Genomic DNA, 21,737 nt, shown 5'->3' on the forward strand with positions numbered 1-21,737 from the left:
AGAGAGGAATCACTCAACAACAGAGGGGGAGATGTTTAGCGTAATCTATGGAATCACAAATTTTAAATTTCATTCATATGGGAGAAGATTTCGGGTAGTGACAGATCATGCTGCGTTGAAGTGGTTGTTGAGGTTGAAGGATCCGGCCACTAGATTCGCTAGATGGGCTGTGAGGTTTAGTGAATTCGACTATGAGGTGGAACACAAGCCTGGGAAGAAGCACGGTAATGCGGATGCACTAAGTAGGAAGGCGGCAAATGTAGAAGTCATAGGTTATGATCTAGCGGTAAGGCAAGAATTACAGGACGCTGACAACGACTGTAAATTGTATCGGACACAGCCACAATTTAATGTGTACGACGCTCTTCTGTGCAGGGAAACGAAGTTAGGAGCAAGGGCAATAGTGGCAGCGAAGCTGAGGGATGAAGTTTTAAATGAAGCACATGACCACGAGTTATCCGGTCATGGAGGGTGTAGAGCGACGAATAGGAGTGTGGCGGAGAGGTATTGGTGGACAGGTAGGGAAGTAGGTGTGGATCAGTATGTCAAGAATTGTATACCATGTGTGCAGAGAGCAGATACGTTTCCCAGCGTTCATGTCACTTTACTGTGCGATTTGAGGTTTGCATGTCCTATTATATAGCAAATTGTGTTTGTCCAACGGTTGTGCTCGGATGAGAAGTTGCGCCATTTCAGTAATGCTTCCCTCTTCAATCTCAGGAACATTCCTGTTTCAGAGCTGTCCAGTATTCCTGTGTATATAACTCCATGCAGTTTCTTCACCATCACTGTCCTTTAAGAAGCATCTTCTCAGGTTCGTGTGCTGCACTTTGTAAGCTGAAAATACCTATGCCGACCAGTTCGGGAGGTAAGACTTCTCAAACGCAGTTTTGTATTTTGAAATAAATACCAAATCACCTACGTTGAACTTCTGCTTACGTGGGTCCACCATATTAATACCAATGTAAACTGTATTTAGACGCCTATTATCATGGATACCAGTAGGTATCTTCTTAATAGAATGGACGGCAGGAAGAACGTGGTATGTCACATTTCGTTATTTTATAGAAACCGTGTTTGTTCCGTGTTTACATGGATCGAGCTATGGAGTTCTGCAGTGACGACATACCACGGTATGTTACTGCATTCTAGTGAATATTGTCATTTGTAGGAAGGGGTAAAGAATCATACCATAGCACCAAACCATTTCAGAATTAAATATGTGTTCTTACGGAAGTACTCTACAGCAGTAAACAATACATACTAACTAATATATGTCACACAGCACACTTTAAAACGAATCACACAACAGATAGAAAAATCTTGTGAATGTGGTGGTGTTCTTATTTCTCCATCAACTGAGTATTGTTCAACACAACTAATTACATCAGACTTTCTGTTGCCCATTAACAATATAGGCATTTCATCTAATTTCTGCGTATTGAAACACAACACGCATCAGATTGATTTGCAGGGCAGATTTTGGAAGAATTAATGATTTTCTGGTTTAGCCATGAACTGTATCACATCTATCAGATCCACTTTTATCTCTTTGCTGATCAGAAGCAATGTCTGGTGCGAGACCGGTAGCTGATCAGAGTTAAGTAACTCACAAGTAGGTGTAAACACGGGATGATAACTCCACTACCGCAGAATTTCGTGATAAACCTGTGTAGAGTGAAACATGGTCATCCAGGGAAATTTTGAGCTAAATAAACTCTGTTGTTTGCACTTTGCTTTTTCTAGTCCAGCCACCAGTCACTGACAGTCTTTGAAGTCATTTTGGCTCATTTCCGTCACAGAAAATGCTTTATTTTTCCAGGATATAAGCGTGACGTCTTTCCAGTCTTCAGGAACCATAGGTTTAAATAACTTTCTATGATGCTCAATGAGGGAAAAGTCCGCGTCACGCGGCAGGAAACTGTGGTCAGAGACCATAAATTTCTGGTGTATTTCTGTAAAATAACCACTACGAACCAAATACATTTCTAAGCGAACAATGCGCATTTTTTTTTTTTTTTTTTTTTTTTTTTTTTTTTTTTTTTTTTTTTTTTTTTTTACCAACACAACTTTCTGACCAAATTATCAACTTTCTTTCTTCACCGTGGCTCATGGATTAGTTCTGAAATTTTGTCACGATGTGTACTTAAAACCTTTATTCGACCATGAGTAGTCTTGCATGTCTATGAGATCAGCCTGCCATAAATCATCCAGTTCATGCCTGTGCAAGAATGTTCTGCGTGCTGGCCCGTGAAGGTCATAAACAACTATCTACATAATTACTCTGTGATGCATCTTTCTTGAAGCTCTAATAAGATTGATATGATTTCGTTGGTGTTACCTGTGTCCCTGCAGCAGCTGATGCTGTAAGTAGTCAAATCAGTGTATGATTTCATTGTGGTCACTGTAATATACTCCAGAGGTAGGCTGTTCAGTCTTTCATGCTACACTTCAGGCCATTTACATGTGCAATGTGCAGCTACTAACAATGGTTTAATTACATTATTGTATTTGTCACTCTTTGAGGCTTTCATTCGACCTCTAGAAGTCCTATGTGCATTAGTGAAGTGTAATATTTGACCACTAACTTTTATCTCTTTTGGGGTATACATTTCTCCTTCGAAGTTTTGAAGAATATTGGCTCTAATAAACTGGGCGTTCTTTCGGATTTCTTTTCCCAAACTCGTCCTGCATCCTCAGTTAAAAGATATTGGATGCCTACCTCACATAAATGGTTACATCCTGATTATGCCATATTTTGTATCTAACTCCACATTACCGAAACAGTTAATGGAGTCAATCCTCCTCATCATCGTCACCGTCACCATCACCATCACCATCGCCTTATTCTTCTTCTTTTCAACTTCCATCCATAGTTTGTGACAGCCCTTTCAGACTCTCGTTTACTGTCTTAAACATTTCTAAGAGGTGCTGATCTCCTTGCAATTGCTCTAACTGTCACACTCGTAACTTCCATTGAATAGCCATCCGCCCATCAATAATTTTACGCTTTGCTGACGACATGCTGCTGTATACTAAGCCGTTTTGGAGAGTGTATACAACTTACATATACTTTGAGACTGCTGGTGATGATTGGAGTGAAGTGGTTTAGCTATCTCCTTGATATATCCATCCATATGCGTTAGTTTTATCTTGACCTCAATTTTCTCATTGCTATATTCTAGCATTCACCACATGGGCATTTATAGCCCCTCCCCCTCCCCCTCTCGATAAAACTGTTCAGTACCATTATTTAAGTGTTGTGTCTCGACTTTTCTGTCAATGCACAGACGCACGTGCTTTGCAACATTTAAAGAGTGTGAAAAACACATGCAGATTTGTCCTTAGTCGATACAGTTGCATCTTGAGGCACTGCCTTTTATGCAGAATCTCATCGAAGTTTCATATATATCGATCCTCATTCAGTCTCCTGGTTTTATCTATAACAATAGAGCCACACTGCGAGTTATTCTAGTAATCCCTGCATATGGTAACACATTCATTAAATGACTTGTCGGTTACTACGTGTGAATGGTAAACGTGTTTTAAATTCAGATTGTCCTGTTTGAAAGTGATAATAAGATCACATTATCCGAAACCAACTGCTTTGTGGTCCTTAAAATATATTGACTTGCATATGGCGATGAAAGGAAAAGTGTCTCCTGGTTCAGAATGAAATTTTCACCTGCAGCGGTGTGTACACTGATATAAGACTTACTGGCATATTAAAACTGTGTATCTGACCAAGACTCGAATTCAGGACCTTGGTCTTTCGCAGGCAAGTGCTCTACCGACTGAACTACCCAAGAAGACTAACCAGCCGTCCTCACACCTTTACTTCTGCCAATACCTTTACCTCTGAATTTCATCTTTAATTTCCACTGCGACATCATCAAATATGAATACGCAGTGTTTCTCTATTTTGTCAGGTTATGACATATCTCTTACTTTATGAATGCATATGATTTATTTACCGGTGCGTTAATATAATTACTTATATTTTTGCACCTGAAGTGGACGTAAGTAAGGACGATGCACAACAAAGTATTTTTGTTAAACGTATCTTGTAATTTGCCTCAGTCGGGTAGCTGGTGATTCCTTCTAATTAAAACTCCATGTCATACAATTTACGGAGGTTTATTTGTTGATGATAACATTTATCCACAAAGTCATTGCAGAATACATCAGACTTCACGTATAGTCTCTTTGACAATCCAACAGCTGACAGACTGACTTACTGACCGAAAAGACTTGACTACAAAGTGAACCCCTAGACGAACTGACGCGTTTGCTTATATATATTCCAAACAATGAGTGTTCACTACTTCTATTATCACACCATCGTGAAATTAATAGTTACAATTAAAAGTTACAAATATACAAAAGGTTGACAATCAGATTACTTACAGCAAAAAATATTAGTTCATTACAGATGAGTTTTAGGTTAGAAATTGTACAATTTAAGATTGAAAATTAAATATGACTTTTTTTACAATAATGCGTTTCATTAATTTAATACATACAAATCAATTATCGATCAGAAAACATTGCTAACATTTACGTAATATATACACAAGTTGTTTAACCTCTTTAATGGCTCATAACTTTGCAATGTGCATCCAAACGTAAGTAATGGAGTTAATTACATGCGCTAACAATGATCAGTTAATTGTTTTAGTAATGGTATTAATTCTGGTTTACAAATTTGGGTTTGAAATTACATATCACTTGAAATTACGTGAATTTAAATTTGGTTCTTGCTTTTTGATCGGTTTACAATATCGTTTTCCAAACTGAACTTTCGAGATCTAATTACAGTCAATTAACGAAAGTAATAACGATGCTAACATTTATAATTACTTCTAATCAAATGAATGTCATACTGATTATTATAATTCTGAGTAAATGTTGATGGCTCATAGTATTATATAGTACAATTACATAACAGGAAAAGGTGCCATAGTGGCATGATTTTTATTCTTTGTGTAAAAGAAAGTACCGATACCCGGCTACAAATTCCGGGTATCGGATATTATAGTAATGCTGGGGGGGGGGGGGGGGGAGGGAGGGCCGGGGGGAGGGTATGTTACAAGGTGATGAAATATCACTGCTTTTGCTGTTCGTCTGGTTTGTTATTCCCTCAGTGCCACGTAAAATTTCCTATAATAACTGATATTTCGTGTGGAACAAGGTTTTTGAAAAAAAAAATCATGCACGTGCTCGTAGCAGACTCCATCAGGATGTGTCAATAGCCTTAGAACAAAGTTAGTTATCCCACAACCTGAAGGCACTGTAATCAAAGCATGTGTGTTATCGGGAATTAATGATCGATTCTCCTTGTTCTTACGATTTCCAGTACTATCATTGCAGGAACATTAGCTTACTACTAGACCCTTGGTACTGGTTGTTTCATCCAAATGGTCATGGAGGTAACTGTTCATTTACAGTGGGATGCTTGGTACCCGGGTATATAAACGAACTGAAATAAGATCATAGTTCTGTGTCCACATTTGGTAACGTTAAGTCATACACTTGCACCTCCATTGATGTACAGCATGCGTTGTAGAGTTGAGCTATGGTTTCTTCGAATGGGTGTAGACTTTGGCGAGCTAACTCCAGCCCATTCATCCACAGTGTCTAAGAAAATCGGTAGACATATGATTGCCACCTTTGTTGACACTCTAGCTCGTGCTGTATTACATTGTGGCATCCATTAAACTCTTAGAAGTCCACTCTTGTAGATCTATCCGCTCTCTATTGTTAAAAATAACTGTTCCAGGAAAGACCCCTACAGAGAGTGTATGCTCTCCCAGCACTATCGACAGAAATTTAACGTTTCCATGGAACACGGCTGAAATCAGCATTGACACATTGCATAGTCGATGCCATTCATCCAGGGATAATATTACTTGATGTCAGTAAATCGAGGGTTTTCAAACACTACTGCTGGGTAGAAATCCCTATTCGATGTCATACCGATACTGACATGCCTACATTAACTGGTTTTCAAATAGTAGGTTTGATTGAAGAGCATTATCTCCACGTCGCATGGCTGTTGCTGGAATGACTTACCTCCCCTGCAAGAAAACGGGAAATTTGATTTTTACCCTATTTATCGCCACAGGCGTTAATACAGTACTTACACTGCTTCGCAGCAGGGAGTGGGGATATACGTCTTTACATCCTTACCCTCTGACGTATCACAACTGGCTGAATTACTTGTCGGTTGTTATAAAATATATTCATGACCTCTACACCCAGTATTATCATCTTTAGTACTGTTACCTTGTTTGTGCTCATGTGGTTAACAAATTGAGGGAGGTGTTCTAGGGGGTGTGTTGAAGTCGTGGCTGCAGTGATGACCTGCTGAATATCGCACTGCGTGACTGATAAAGTCACGCCAGAGGCCAGAGGCGACATGCTATGCATTTAGTTTTAAAAAACTGCAGTTGTATAATATGCATTTATTTACAATATTCCTCCCGATTGCTATGAATACCGATACTTTCCTTAAAATTATACACACTTACGTAAACAACAATTTTTTATTACATAACTGCCAACAATATACTTATTACAATTTTTAGAATACCCCAACAACAACAGCAAGATGTTTCAGTCACTTCCTCAGCACTGCAAATAGAACTCGCCGGCACATCATCGTCAGCACTCTCATCACGTCGTGTTGTGGCAAAAGAAAGAAAATACAGGAAACTGATTGCTTCGCAGCGTGATGAGAGAACAGAGGATCTTTTATTCAAATACTTACAGCTTAAGTCTTCATCGGTCGTCGTCATTGTCGAGATACGAATCCAGCATAGAGCTCTGTGTATGGACATTTAAAAAACCTACAACCTGCTGCTGCTGTAAGCACCTCCACTAGTACTGTAAGAGTAACAAGAATAGATAAATAGACCCTAAATGTAACGCAGAAGATACTGAATTTAACTGATGAAGGGAGAAAATACAAAAATGCAGCAAAGGAAGCAGGCGAAGGGAATACAATCGTTAAAAAAAACAAATAGACCTGAAGTTCAAAGTGACAGGAATGACTAGTGGATAAATGTAAGGATTTAGATGTATACTTCACTAAGGATAAGAAAAATAGTGCCTACAGAAAAATTAAAGAGGCCTTTGGGAAAAAGAGTACCACCAGGATTAATATTAAGAGCTCAGCTGGAAATCCAGGCTTAAGCAAAGAAGGGAAAGCTGAAAGGTGGAAGGAGAGTCTACAAGGTGTATACATGGGGGATGAAATTGAAGGTAATATTGTAGAAGGTGAGGTGGACGTAGGTGAAAATGATATGGGAGATATGACACTGCGAGAAGAACTTGACAGAACTCTGAAAGATCTGAGTCGAAACGAGGATCAGGGAGTAGGCGATATTCCGTCAGAATTACTGATAGCCTTAGGAGAGCCAGCCACAACAAAACTCTTTCATCTGATGTGTGAAATGCATGAGACAGGCGGCATCCCCTTAGACTTCAAGAAGAACGTAATAACTTCAATTCTGAGGAAAGCGGTTGCTGACAGGAGTTAAAAAGGTCATGATTGAAAAATACTGACACGAATTCCTTACAGAAGAATGGAAAAACTGGTAGAAGCCGACCTCGGGGAAGATCACTTGGATTCCGGAGAAATGTAGGAACACGCGAGATAATACTGATCCTACGACTGATCTAGAAGGTAGGTTAAAGAAAGGAAAACCTGCGTTTATAGCATTTTTAGAATTAGAGAAAGCTTTTGACATTGTTGACTGGAGTGCTCTTTTTCAAATTCTGAAGGTAAGAGGGGTAAAATACAGAGAGTGGATAACTATTTATGACTTGTACCGAAGCTACACGGCAGTTATAAGAGTCGGGGGACATTAAAGGGAAGCAGTGGCTGAGAAGGGAGTGAGACAGGGTTGTTGCCTGTTCTCGATGTTGTTCTATCTGTACATCGAACAAACAATAAAGGAAACCGAAGAAAAATTGGGAGTTGGAATTAAACTGAAGGGAGGAAAAATAAGTATTTTTTGGCTTACCATTGACACTGTAATTCTTACAGAGTCAGCAAAGGACTTGAAGGAGCAGTTGAAAGGAATGGACAGTGTCCTCAAAGAGGGATATAAGATGAACATCAACAGAAGCAAAACAAGAATAATGGAATGTAGTGGAATTAAACCAGGTGATGGTAAGGGGATTAGATTAGGAAACGAGACACTTAAAGTAGTAAATGTGTTTTGCTATATGAGCACCAAAATAACTAATGATGGCCGAAGCAGAGAGGATATAAAATATAGAATAGCAATGGCCAGAAAAACATTTCTGAAAAAAAGAAATTTGTTAACATCGAATATAGATTTAAGGTTAGAAACTCTTTTTTGAAGGTATTTGTGTGGTGTGTAGCAATGTACGGAAGTGAAATATGGACGACAGGCAGTTTAGACTAAAAGAGAACAGAATCTTTCGAAGTCTAGCGCCACAGAAGAATGCTGAAGATTAGGTGAGTAGATCACGTAACTAGTGAGGAGGTACTGAATACAGTTCGGGAGACAAGAAATTTGTGGCAAAACTTCTTCCTGTATTCAGTCTTAACGCTCATCTGCTGACAGGACCGTACATTTTTGATGTAGACAGCTGTGTGTACATTGCTCTGTTAGATGTGTACAACAAACCGACTTGTAAATTCTTCTTTGGTCAGTGCAAGCATATCGTTAAATGAACTCATGATATACTGGATGAATGATGGTGGTAAGCATTTTTTACATGTTGCAATACGCTCATGACGTCTCATTCATTGGCTTCTCTATTGCACTGCATCCAGATTATAAAATTTGCTGACCACTGGCTGCTGAGTGGGGGATGCGTCGGGCGTGAGGGTAGGGGTGTTCATGGCTATATGTTGATGTCATGATCCATGTAACATCAAGGCACATGTGTGAACTACTACTCTTACTCCTATGAAGGTGCAAATGTAGCAACTATAGTGGCTATGCATTGGAATGTGGGCACATATGTTAACATGCATACAAATTGCACGTCACTGGCTGGAGAGTATGAACAATTGGAGTGTGGTGGATGTCTCTTGCTCACAACACGAACGCAGATTGAAGGAGAGCTGGAGGGGTGGGTGCTTGGCTTTTGCATGCTGTTCCTGTAAGGGCCTTGGAGATAAGGAAGTGCTGATGCTGCTGTCAGCGGAATATGTATGACATGCACAATTGTCTTAGCTGTAATATGACGCTACAGATAAGAAAGCGGTGATGCTGATGTCAGTGTTTCTTGAGCCGATACTACACTGCTTACATAAGCTCACACTCCCATGTAAAAGTTCGATTGATTTCATGGCTGAGTTCAGCACAGTATATAACAAAATAAGGTAAAAAACTACAGCTCTTGTGCTTCAAGGCCAAAAAAAAGTTAACTGCAAAACTTTCACAAGTATTTAGAAGTCTGTGATCCAACTACACAAATTCTAAGTCCAACAAACGAGCTCCCATGAACGTCTCTACGTAATGAAGTTGTAAGTCTGGGGAGAAGTATCACTGTATATAGTGAAATAGGTTCCCTGTCAAATAGCTCTTGAGAACTGCCCTCCTCAGGCCTTGACAGGCAGCTGTTATATAGTCTGATGCCCTCCTTTCTCTTACAAAGTCGTAGCACAGCATAGTAGTCATACTAATCTAATATCTTCTAAAGTAATTAACAAATGGAAGATATTTTTTTGAAGACATCTCTATGTGCATGCTCATTAAAATGAAATATAATACTTTGCTGCATCAAAATTATGATGAGAAATCAATAATTCTAAATTCTGTTTACAGTAATAAAATGTTACTACATCAGAAATGGCACTAACTATTGAGGCGAAAATGTGTGTAGCATGTTATTTTATAATGTTTTTGTCTGCTCATTGAACTGGCGTAATCAGATTTCATGTTAAGTCTACGGCTGTCTTGTGTGCATCATAATTTAAACAAACTTCAGTGGCAAAAATGGAAATGCACATGTACTAAAATACTGAGACATATTACTGTTGCATGAACAATGTTAATGAAGTTTTTGTAAGATTTCCTCCACTTTCAGTTATGTGAATGTCTAAATTATATATGTGACAGTCAACAGTAGCTGTTGTGCAGGGCTATCCTTTAAACTGTTGTATTTAATGTAGTAATTTTAGCCTAAAAGTTATAAATTTTCCAAGATGGGCTCTAATTTGCAGTCTCTAGGTTATTGTGATACTGTAAATACATCTCATACAGACTGGGTGAATAAACGAAGAATTGCATGTTCCTTTACACTTTTGAATGTTGCACTGCATTTTGGTTTTTCGTTATTTCATCCTAGTTTATAATTATATTTCGTTAATTCAGAACACTATGTTCCACTGCATCTGGGAGGCTAAACAATGACAACATGGTTCAACTGTGGATTTCCAAGCATCATATAAACTGACTTGTCATGCTTCCACAGATCGCCTCAGCATGCTATCCTTTTGGACAACTCCTGGACCACTCATCTATCTTGGTGGAGTGGTGATACTGATGAGTACGCCTAAATACTGTAGACCTTTGGATATGCTCTGGTGGAGTGGGGCGATTCACAAACTGTTTGATGGTAGCCATATCCCATTATTAATTTACTACAAGCTCAAGCCCACATCTGGTAGTGGTTGGAAGGTGGGCCTTGAACCGTGGACTCCACGTTGGTGCAACGTTGTAACAAGACAACGGCTGCCTACACGCTCAGCACAGCCCTGGCATGATGCTACCTTGCGTTATTGGCACTGACAGGGTCGATTTGCGTTAGGGCTGACGTGGCAGGCTGTTGCACGCTGCATGTGGGATACTGAGTCCCACCAGGGAGCAAATACCGGATCGGCGGTTGGCTGGCGGCGTTTGGAGTGGGCTAGTGGCCTAGAAGCTTCGTGGTTACGAGGGCTTGGATTCGCTCCCTGACCCATTACAGGGCAGCTGGACCCTCTTAGCAGGCGGCCCCATCAGGATGACGGTCGAGTGGTGGCGACATCACGGTGCAGACCGACACAGTGACGATTGACGACTTGATGACTCACTCACTGCTTCAACGTATCCTCAGTCTGGCTGGATGTCCCTAATTAACAAGCGCGCAAACAAAAATTTTGTGGTATCGCAGCTGCATAAATAACTTATGCCTCGTGGCAGAGTGTCCCAGCTTTCGGAGATCGTCTGTGCACTGGTCGACAAATAGATGGTGACACTTGGAGAACCGCGTGACCCGACACTGGGCCAGCATATTGCCGTAAGTGGCTGCTTTATGGCATGAACCCATCTGTCTAGACTAGTGTCGTTACACTGTTCCCCACTTCGAGGAATTTGGCCAACCCAACTTTATGTGTTGCTCCACCTGTTACTGTTAAGTTCTTTGCAATTCATCATGGACACCTGACGTTAGCCTTTGTCCCACAACATCTGTAACAGTTTGTCGGTGACACTTCAGCAGATGAGATAGTCACCTAGACACATTAGAAATCTCTCCACCGTTTATATGTCTTCAGTCGCTGGCTGTGCCTGGAAGTCAGCACTGTTCCTGCTGTAACAGGATAGATGATGCGTTATTACACTTTGAATTTTGTTCAATATGTACATGTTTATGTCCACTTTTATGTGTTACCTTCACTGCAGGCGGTCTCACTGAGGAGCCCATAAAACTCTTTCAGTCTTTCGGCAGCTGTGTCAAATCGTCTTGTACGAATGGGGGTGTGCAAAGCCGGTTGCCATCCTGCAACAACACATCCGCTAACATTACGGACCTTTTCCACATATTATCCTCCTCGAAGGTATACTTAGCCTTAACAATGTACAGCTCATCTTCTTCCTTCTAATTATTCCATCCTCAGCATGACACAGTATCCTAATGTCCCATTACGCCTTATCTCTGCGTCTTAAAAAACAAGCGCACAAGTTCGTAAAGAAGAGCTGTGCATGCATCATTTACGAAAACTAATCCGTGATATGTCGCATTTCTGACCATAATTGTGAGACAATATCTCTTAAACTCTAAACTTTAACTCTCATCTCGGACAGATATGTCCAGCGTATCGTGCTTATGAGCCCTGCGATAACTCTGATGTATTTACTTAATCACAGGCGCTCTATCAGCTACAACCTGTGCTCCTTAATTCAACTACTTCGTAACACTTTGTTCTTGTTGGCTTGTTGATGCCCAGGGAGGGGACCAAAAAGCAAGATCATAGGTCCCGTCGCATTAGGGAAGGATGGGGAAGAAAGTCGGCCGTGCCCTTTTCAAAGAACCGTCCCGGTATTTGCCTGGAGCGATTTAGGGAAATCACCGAAAACCTAAATCAAAGTGTCCGGACGCGGGTTTGAGCCGTCGTCCTCCCGAATGCAAGTCCAGTATGCTAAGCACTGTACCAACTCACTCGGTCTTTGCTCTTGTAATAACTTTGAGAGACCAGGAGCAGTAACTTGTAATAATTTCCTAAAGCCCGATACGTTTCCCTAGTATGCTTTACACTGGTTCTGACAGTTATATTAAGTAGTTCCTCCGCTATCGTACTGTTTAAACTTTGAGAGGCTAGGAGCAGTATGTCGACGACGTCACGGTCTTCGACACGTCTGCATTAGCTGTATTTCAGCGTCTTGCTATACCGCTTTGAGACATCGTCATATGATGACGAAACCCAAAACCATAAGATTCTGTTCCGGTAATAATCTATGTTTTACTTCGACAGCGCTCTGCTATGGTTTGCAACTACCTCATTAGAGAATGGAATAAGCAGAAGGAAATGGCACGGAAGCTGAAAGGAAGAGAAATGTTGTTCTCGCGGCTCGGCCACTCTGTGGAATTCAAACTACATATCTATTAGAGTAGATCCTGTGAGGAATGTTAAATCCCTAATTTACACGCAAATACTATTTACAACAAACTATGCCTACAATCAGTATTGGCCTAAACTTCCCTGGTACCAATGGCCTTCCTCCTGTCAACCAAGCACTCATCCTACAGTGCCTGGCTTAATTCCATCTTTTGCGACTTACCCAGCGTACCACGTTGTGTGATGCAGTACACAGGCCTTCATGGCTTGCTAGGTTACAGTATTCACAAACAACTGTGTCACTGGGGCCCTTCCTAGGTACTACAACTGACTCTGTATCTCACATAATAAAAAACAGAAAAGTAGGAAGAAACAAACTCAGGAACAGCAGATGCGCGGATTCACGACCGTTTATAAAATGCACGTGCTCCTACTTGTGTTGCCCTTTGCTGCTGCAAACACGGAATAACCATTGTATTATCCATCAGCACTTCTGACGCAACTTCTAGAGACGGTGGGATATTCTGGTGAAGGACAATGGTTTGGGTCGACACAGAAGCCACTCGAGGATAGCAAAATACTTTTATTAATTTATTAAAAGCCCAAAACCTATTCTTGTGATGGCAAGAATATTGGTCTCGACCCATAAACCCCTTGGCAGTGAAGGTTTGTAGTAAAACTCTGACTGACTGCTGCTATGCTTAACATGATGTAGGCATGGCACCACCTTGCATCGTAGACAATCTTGGCCTGTATCTAAGATGGACCAGGGTTGATGCAGTAGGCTGTCGCTACCCACTAAGTGCATGATGCTGAGTCTCTCCCAACAATGGAAAGTGACGAGTGAAGATGTCCAGGCAGTAAACCCCAGACTAGAGAGGCTGGAAAGCACCCCACGGGCTAGCAGATTCCCTTAGTCATCGTTGCTCCTGTGGCACAGCATCGATAATGCGCGGGATACGCCTTACAATGTACTGAAAAGTGATGCCTGAAAATTTTTTATGTAAACTTCTTAACGCTTTCTAAATAAAAGAAACGTTATTAACGTTCTACATCTCTAATATTCATGTCAGCATATTTATTTCTCAACATAGTTATCCTGGCGATGAACACATTATTCCCAAAGAGAGATCAGTTTATTGATACCGCCACTGTAAATCGTTTGATTTCGTTGACGGAACCACAACCTCACCTTCGCTTGCACAGCTTCATTACTGTCAAAGTGAAATACTCCAAGCTGTTCTTTAAGTTTTGAAAACAGACGAAAGTACGATGGGGCCAAATCGAGACTGTATGGAGGACGACCGATGACAGTGTACCCGAGGTGTTGCGCTGTTGCAGATGCCGCAACGCTCATGTATGATCTAACATTGCTATGCTGAAGGGGAGGGTGATCCATGTGTGGACGAACTCTTCGAATTCGAAACTGGGTTACAACACGCACCGACATACACTCCTGGATATGGAAAAAAGAACACATTGACACCGGTGTGTCAGACCCACCATACTTGCTCCGGACACTGCGAGAGGGCTGTACAAGCAATGATCACACGCACGGCACAGCGGACACACCAGGAACCGCGGTGTTGGCCGTCGAATGGCGCTAGCTGCGCAGCATTTGTGCACCGCCGCCGTCAGTGTCAGCCAGTTTGCCGTGGCATACGGAGCTCCATCGCAGTCTTTAACACTGGTAGCATGCCGCGACAGCGTGGACGTGAACCGTATGTGCAGTTGACGGACTTTGAGCGAGGGCGTATAGTGGGCATGCGGGAGGCCGGGTGGACGTACCGCCGAATTGCTCAACACGTGGGGCGTGAGGTCTCCACAGTACATCGATGTTGTCGCCAGTGGTCGGCGGAAGGTGCACGTGCCCGTCGACCTGAGACCGAACCGCAGCGACGCACGGATGCACGCCAAGACCGTAGGATCCTACGCAGTGCCGTAGGGGACCGCACCGCCACTTCCCAGCAAATTAGGGACACTGTTGCTCCTGGGGTATCGGCGAGGACCATTCACAACCGTCTCCATGAAGCTGGGCTACGGTCCCGCACACCGTTAGGCCGTCTTCCGCTCACGCCCCAACATCGTGCAGCCCGCCTCCAGTGGTGTCGCGACAGGCGTGAATGGAGGGACGAATGGAGACGTGTCGTCTTCAGCGATGAGAGTCGCTTCTGCCTTGGTGCCAATGATGGTCTTATGCGTGTTTGGCGCCGTGCAGGAGAGCGCCACAATCAGGACTGCATACGACCGAGGCACACAGGGCCAACACCCGGCATCATGGTGTGGGGAGCGATCTCCTACACTGGCCGTACACCACTGGTGATCGTCGAGGGGACACTGAATAGTGCACGGTACATCCAAACCGTCATCGAACCCATCGTTCTACCATTCCTAGACCGGCAAGGGAACGTGCTGTTCCAACAGGACAATGCACGTCTGCATGTATCCCGTGCCACCCAACGTGCTCTAGAAGGTGTAAGTCAACTACCCTGGCCAGCAAGATCTCCGGATCTGTCCCCCATTGAGCATGTTTGGGACTGGATGAAGCGTCGTCTCACGCGGTCTGCACGTCCAGCAAGAACGCTGGTCCAACTGAGGCGCCAGGTGGAAATGGCATGGCAAGCCGTTCCACAGGACTACATCCAGCATCTCTACGATCGTCTCCATGGGAGAATAGCAGCCTGCATTGCTGCGAAAGGTGGATATACACTGTACTAGTGCCGACATTGTGCATGCTCTGTTGCCTGTGTCTATGTGCCTGTGGTTCTGTCAGTGTGATCATGTGATGTATCTGACCCCAAGAATGTGTCAATAAAGTTTCCCCTTCCTGGGACAATGAATTCATGGTGTTCTTATTTCAATTTCCAGGAGTGTAGTTACGTTACGCACTGTTGTATTACAAGCTACAATTCGGAGCCCTCTAGCAGCAGAGGGCTGAAAATCTGTAGACATGAAAAATAAAGATTTATAATGTTAACAGCTTTTGTTTTATTTAAAAAGATTTAAGAGTTTTCACATTAAAAATCGGAACTTTACTTTTCAGCACATCGTCGCACAAGCTGGCCACATTTTGGCACCTGTCGGTAGTTTTGAAGTGTGAGGAAGTCAGTCACGTGTGAGCAAGCCTGAAGTGGAGGTTGTGTGGGATTTTGCGATGTGCGACGGTGCTGCGGAGTGAACGAAGATTTGTAAGACCGTTTCAAAATGATTTAAGATTAATGTCTAGATGAAGTGAAACCACACGACAAGTACCAAGATTAAACTTTATAGTCACCATGACACACAGGTCGCGAGCTTGAGTGATGTGCGATATCCCGTATAAAAGTGATTAATTTGAATAATGGGTTTAGTTTTCATAACTGACGAACACATTCTTAACTGAAAGGTGACCGTAAAGTACTGAACACCAATATCAAACTCAAATAGAACAGCGCTAAGTGAATGACTGTGATTGTAACCTGAGTGTAAATAGGCCACTTAGAGACATATTGCTTGTACCTAAAGAACAATAAACCAAGTGTGCATTTAAATGGTTTCAACGTCGTTCCAACCTATTCATCACATTTTATTAATTTGGAATCATCTTATGAATAGAGGTAGGGGAAATTGCGATAAGGCATGTGTCAGTAGGCATACGGTTAAGAACTTTGATAAACTGGCATTTCTACCTTAGATGTAAGTTGTGGTGTTTCAAAAGTCTAATCAGGAAACATCGCGTTTCTTTATCGCTTGAGCGACGCCAGGTAAGAATTGTTAATATATATATTTATTTGTAGTTGTTAAGTGGAGACTTGTTATTTTAAAAGATTATGTTTCTTTTCTTTCATGTCGAGCGTGGCAGCAAGATGATCCAGTGGGGACTCCAGACGCGGCGGACGACGAGAGCTAACCATTGCATCGTAGTCGACGGCCAGCGGCTGGAAGAACCGTTGAAACATCATGCTGACCATTATTAAAATATGTTTTATGTTTTTATTTTTGTAAATGGAGAAGGAGCTCAACGTTGAATGTGGAAGGATAAAGTTTGTAATTGGATATCAATCGGTTATCAACTGTTAAATAAACTTCGTGTTGGAAGTTGGAACAGTCAGTTGACTCTGTTGTTACGACATGCATCGTAAATATTACTTATGGGTGAGATTTGCAAATTTTATTAAACTTCAGACTTCTTGAAGAGGTTCTGGCAGGGTTTTGTCGAGAGTGTGGACGATCTTCAATGGTCGACTGGTTTGAAGTTTTATTGGTGAGAGGTCGACACATATTGATATTTTGAAAATATTCGATACTGTGAAGTGTGTTAGGATTCTATTTGAAACTTTGTCGGCGATTGTGGTCGGGAGGATCGGTTTTAAAGTGGAATATTTCGTTGAATGAGAACAAGATTGATTCTATAGTAACATTAATTAATTATTTAAGGAAAAATCAGGAGAATTTCAATTTATTCTGGCAAAGATATCAAGGAGTGTCAGACCGCACAACGAATATGTAGAAACTCTGTGACTTGGTTGAAATGTAATTTTTTTTTTTTTTTACGATAAAACCTGTCTACAACAGGGACTGGTGAATTTTGCTGCGTCTATCTTTATCTTCTAGGTTGAATCTGCTACAGCTTAATGTTTTTCTTTACGGATTTTACAAGTAACTGGGAAAAGAACTTATAATTGATCTGCGGCGGACCGTCGATATTGGGTACACGGTTAGGCTGCTGTGAACCCTGTTTGTTTGCAGATTGCCTTTCTTTCCCCTGCTGCAGACATCGTTGCTGAGTTTCTGCGACAGGATCGGCGGTTCAGCGCAGACGTGGCGACCTGGTGACAGGACACCAAAGCTGGATAGAGCGCGGCAGTGATCGGAGTGCGGAACGGCTAAGTCACGACAGTTGATACGACTGCAGTGGTGGGGAGGAAGAAACCCCACCGTCGATTTTGGTAAAGAGTTTGTACAGGTTCGAGTTGTCGCTGCTCGTAGTCGGCGACGCCCGTTGCCGTAGCGCCTTTTGCAGCCGACGACGCCGGTGCAGAGTAGCTGCTAGTGGTCAGCGACGCCGTTACATCTCCGAGTGTGATGAGGGAATAACCCGTTACAAATTCGAATATGACGCCTACAAGAACAAGTTGCAGTAGACGCGGGTTGCAGACGACGAGGCCGGCAGCTCGCCGTTGTAGCAGTGCAAGACAGACTCGGTAAGTCGTTTACATTACGGGAGTGTAACGCGAAGTGCGAGTGAGTGTATTAATTTGTAGAAGGTTAGGACAGAAGTGAGCACGGAACCACAGTATAACTTTGAGTCATTGTATTTGTGGGTTTTCGCTATAAAATGGAAGCGCAAGAAGATGAACCATTGATAACAGGTGAAAGGGCCTGTTGGTTTTCAGATTGCCTTTCTTTCCCCTGCTGCAGACATCGTTGCTGAGTTGCTGAGACAGGATCGGCGGTTCAGCGCAAAGTCTGTCCTGCTACGCCGTCATAATTAAGCCAGCCAGATAACACAAACATTTCGTAAAGGAAAAGGATAGGCGGTTTACATTTGGCTTCCTTGAACAGGACTAGAACTGCATTAATCTTCATATGAGGAGAATAAGGAGCCAGATTACAAGTCGTAAAGAGTGATCAAACTGTTTTCAGCAATTGGATACGACGATCTACGAGTGTGATGAAGGAATAACCTGTTACAAATTCGAATATGACGCCTACAAGAACTGTTCAACATCGCCGAAGGCAAAAGCTACAGTAAAGAAGAGAGAACATGAGGCTGGACCACACAATGAACCAACAGATCAAGCAGATGTCACCTAACGGCACGCAGCAGCCAGAAGTAGAAGAAAACGGCCGAATGAGCCGTAAGTTGCTGTAGGCGAATAATTAAAAATCACTTCTGTAGGCTAGTAGTTAGAAGTGTTCGCTGTAGATGAGTATTTGTACTTGCTGGAGGAGGCTATACTCAGAGGTGATAAAAGTAATGAGATACCACCTAAGGTCGTGTCGGACCTCGTTTTACCCAGTATAGTGCAGCAACTCGACGTAGTATGGACTCAACATGACGGTGGAAGTCCCCTGCACAAATATTGAACCATGCTGCCTCTACAGCCATCAATACTTGAAAAAGTATTGTCGGTGCGGGATTTTGTGCACGAACTGACCTCTCGATTAAGTCCCATAAATGTTCGATGGGGTTCATGGTGGGTAATACGGGTGGAAAAATCATTCTTTCGAATTGTCCAGAATGTTCTTCAAACCAGTTGCGAACCATTGTGGAGCGGTGACATGACATCGTTATTTGGGAACATGAATCCATGGATGGCTGCAAGTAGCCGAACATAACCAGTTCAAGGCAATAATCGGTTCAGCTGGGCCAGAGGACCCAGTCCATTCCATGTAAACCCAGCCCATACCATTATGGAGCCACCACCAGCTTGCATACCGCCTTGTTGACAACATGAGTGCGTGGCTTCATGGGGTCTGTGCCACTATCGAACCCTGACATCAGCTCTTACCAACTGAAATCGGGATTCATTTGACCAGGCAACGGCTTTTCAGTCATCTAGGGTTCAACCGACATAATCACGAGCCCAGGAGAAGCGCTATAGGCGATGTCGTGCTGTTAGTAAAGGCAGTCGTGTCGGTCGTCTGCTGCAGAGCCCTTTAACGCCAAATGTCGCTGCACTGTGTTAACGGATATGTTCATCGTACCTACCACATTGATTTCTGCAGTTATTTCAAGCAGAGTTGTTTATCTACGAGTATTAGCACTAATTGTACGTAAACGCCGCTGCTCTCAGTTGTCAAGTGAAGGCCGTTGGCCACTGCGTAATCGGTAGTAAGATTTAATGCCAGAAATTTGGTGGTCCCGGCACGCTCTTGGCACTGTGGATCTCAGACTGTTGAATTCCCTAACGATTTCCGAAATGGAACGTCCCATGCGTCTAGCTTCAACTACCATTCCGGATTCAAAGTCTGTTAATTCGCGTTGGGCGGCCATAATCATTTCGGAAACCTTTTCATGTGAATCTCCTGAGTACAGATGACAGCTCTGCCAGTGCACTACTCTTTTATACCTTGTGTACGTGATACTACCGCCATCTGTGTGTGTATTGCTATCCCATGACTTTTGTCACCTCAGTGTATAGTGTGTCCTAAATTACGTGTGAAAAAGTAGTACAATCGAATTCTAAGTGTTGCTTTTAGTTGAGTGACAATTAGTAAAATAGGTTCATGAACATGCTGAAGTAACTTATGGACAGGCAAACGGAAAAGTAAAATTAGCAACAGAGAACTTAAATTAATAACTGATTAAAGTTTCTATGGGGAAGACAATCTTTCAAAAAATGAAAGAAAAATTAGATAGGCGAGTTAAGGATACTAATAAAGATACTGCAGAATTCAAAACGGAGGTGAAGCCAGAAATTCAGGTGATTAAGGTAATTTGTTGTGTGGTTTTCTGAATATGTCTCTACCTTGTGCAAGGTTTGAAAAAATAAATAAAGAAATGTCTGATGCTGCATGCGATACTGACAAAGTTTCTATGAAGAAAGCAGTGGAGGAACTGGTGGAAATAAACCCCTGGGGTAGATATTCACGGCAGTGAATCTCCTACAAATGTTACTGACGTGTGCGTGTCTGTAGATGGGACCTGAATGAATAACGGTCACACATCACTGTATGGAGTAGCATATGTTATTGGTATCGATACAGGTAAAGTTTTAGATGTAGAAATTATGTCTAAATACTGCTACCAGTGTGCGAGAAGGAAGATGTCCAACAATGAAGACAGTAAGAAACTGTGGCAAGAAAAGCATGCCGCAGCATGCTCTAAAAATTATAGTGGCTTAATTGGGGGCATGGAGGCTGCTGCAGTTGTGAGGATGTTCTCCAGATCTGAGGACCAATATGGTGTTAGATATACTAAATACCTCGATGATGGAGACTCCTCTTCGTTCAAAGCTGTAACAGATAAAAATCCGTACAATACAACAATAGAAAAGTTGGAATGAGTTGACCACATCCAAAAGAGGCTTGGTAGTAGGCTTCGTCGCTTGCTGAAAGACAAGAAAGGTGAAGTACTTGAGGATGGAAAAATGCAATGAAGAAAAGGCAGGCTTACTCTGAAAGAAATGGATTTTCTTCAGTTATTTTATGGGAGAGCTATCAGATAAAACACTTATAATTTAGAGGCAATGAGGCGTGCTGTGTGGGCAATTTTTTTCCACAAACTACCCACTAACCAAATACCAATGCACAATCTTTTTCCGAAAGACGGTTGGTGTAAGTTCAACAACACAGATGAGACGTTTCCACATAAACACTCATTACCAGAACCTGTTATGAATGCAATTAATGCCACATTCCGGTTTCATGCAAACCCTGATTTATTGAGGAAGTGTCTTCCTGGAAATACACAAAATGCAAACGAAAGCCTGAATAATTTTATTTGGATTAGATGCTCAAAAAGGATATTACGTGGACTTCAAGTACTCAAAATAGGTGTCTATGATGCAGTTTTATGTTCTAACAACGGAAATAATGGCAGAATTGAAGTGCTGGAGAGAGCTCGTATAGATCCTGGTGTGTTTACAACAGAAGCATTTTACACCGTCGACGAGAGCAGGGTCAGAAAGCTAACTAACAGATCAGTGCCTTACCTGCAAATACAGGCCATGCAGGTTCGAAGAGAAGAGAAACCTGGAGGATGAGGAGTATCAGTACGAAGGATTTTAAAACTCAGGTAAGCTTATTACATGTAGAAGTATGAGAGGAAAATCTTTGAACCTCATTTTCTCTGTTTTACATTTTTTACGTTATTAGAAGCATTTTCTCAAAAAGTATATGCGCTAATGCTATGAAATTTTCAGAAACTGTTCGCAACGTGTTTCTGTCTCCCTGGAACTAAAAAATATGAGATCCTGCAACTACATTCTGATTTTTAGTTGATTGTATG

This window comes from Schistocerca serialis, chromosome 3 (genome assembly GCF_023864345.2).
Source record: "Schistocerca serialis cubense isolate TAMUIC-IGC-003099 chromosome 3, iqSchSeri2.2, whole genome shotgun sequence".
Classification (NCBI taxonomy): domain Eukaryota; kingdom Metazoa; phylum Arthropoda; class Insecta; order Orthoptera; family Acrididae; genus Schistocerca; species Schistocerca serialis.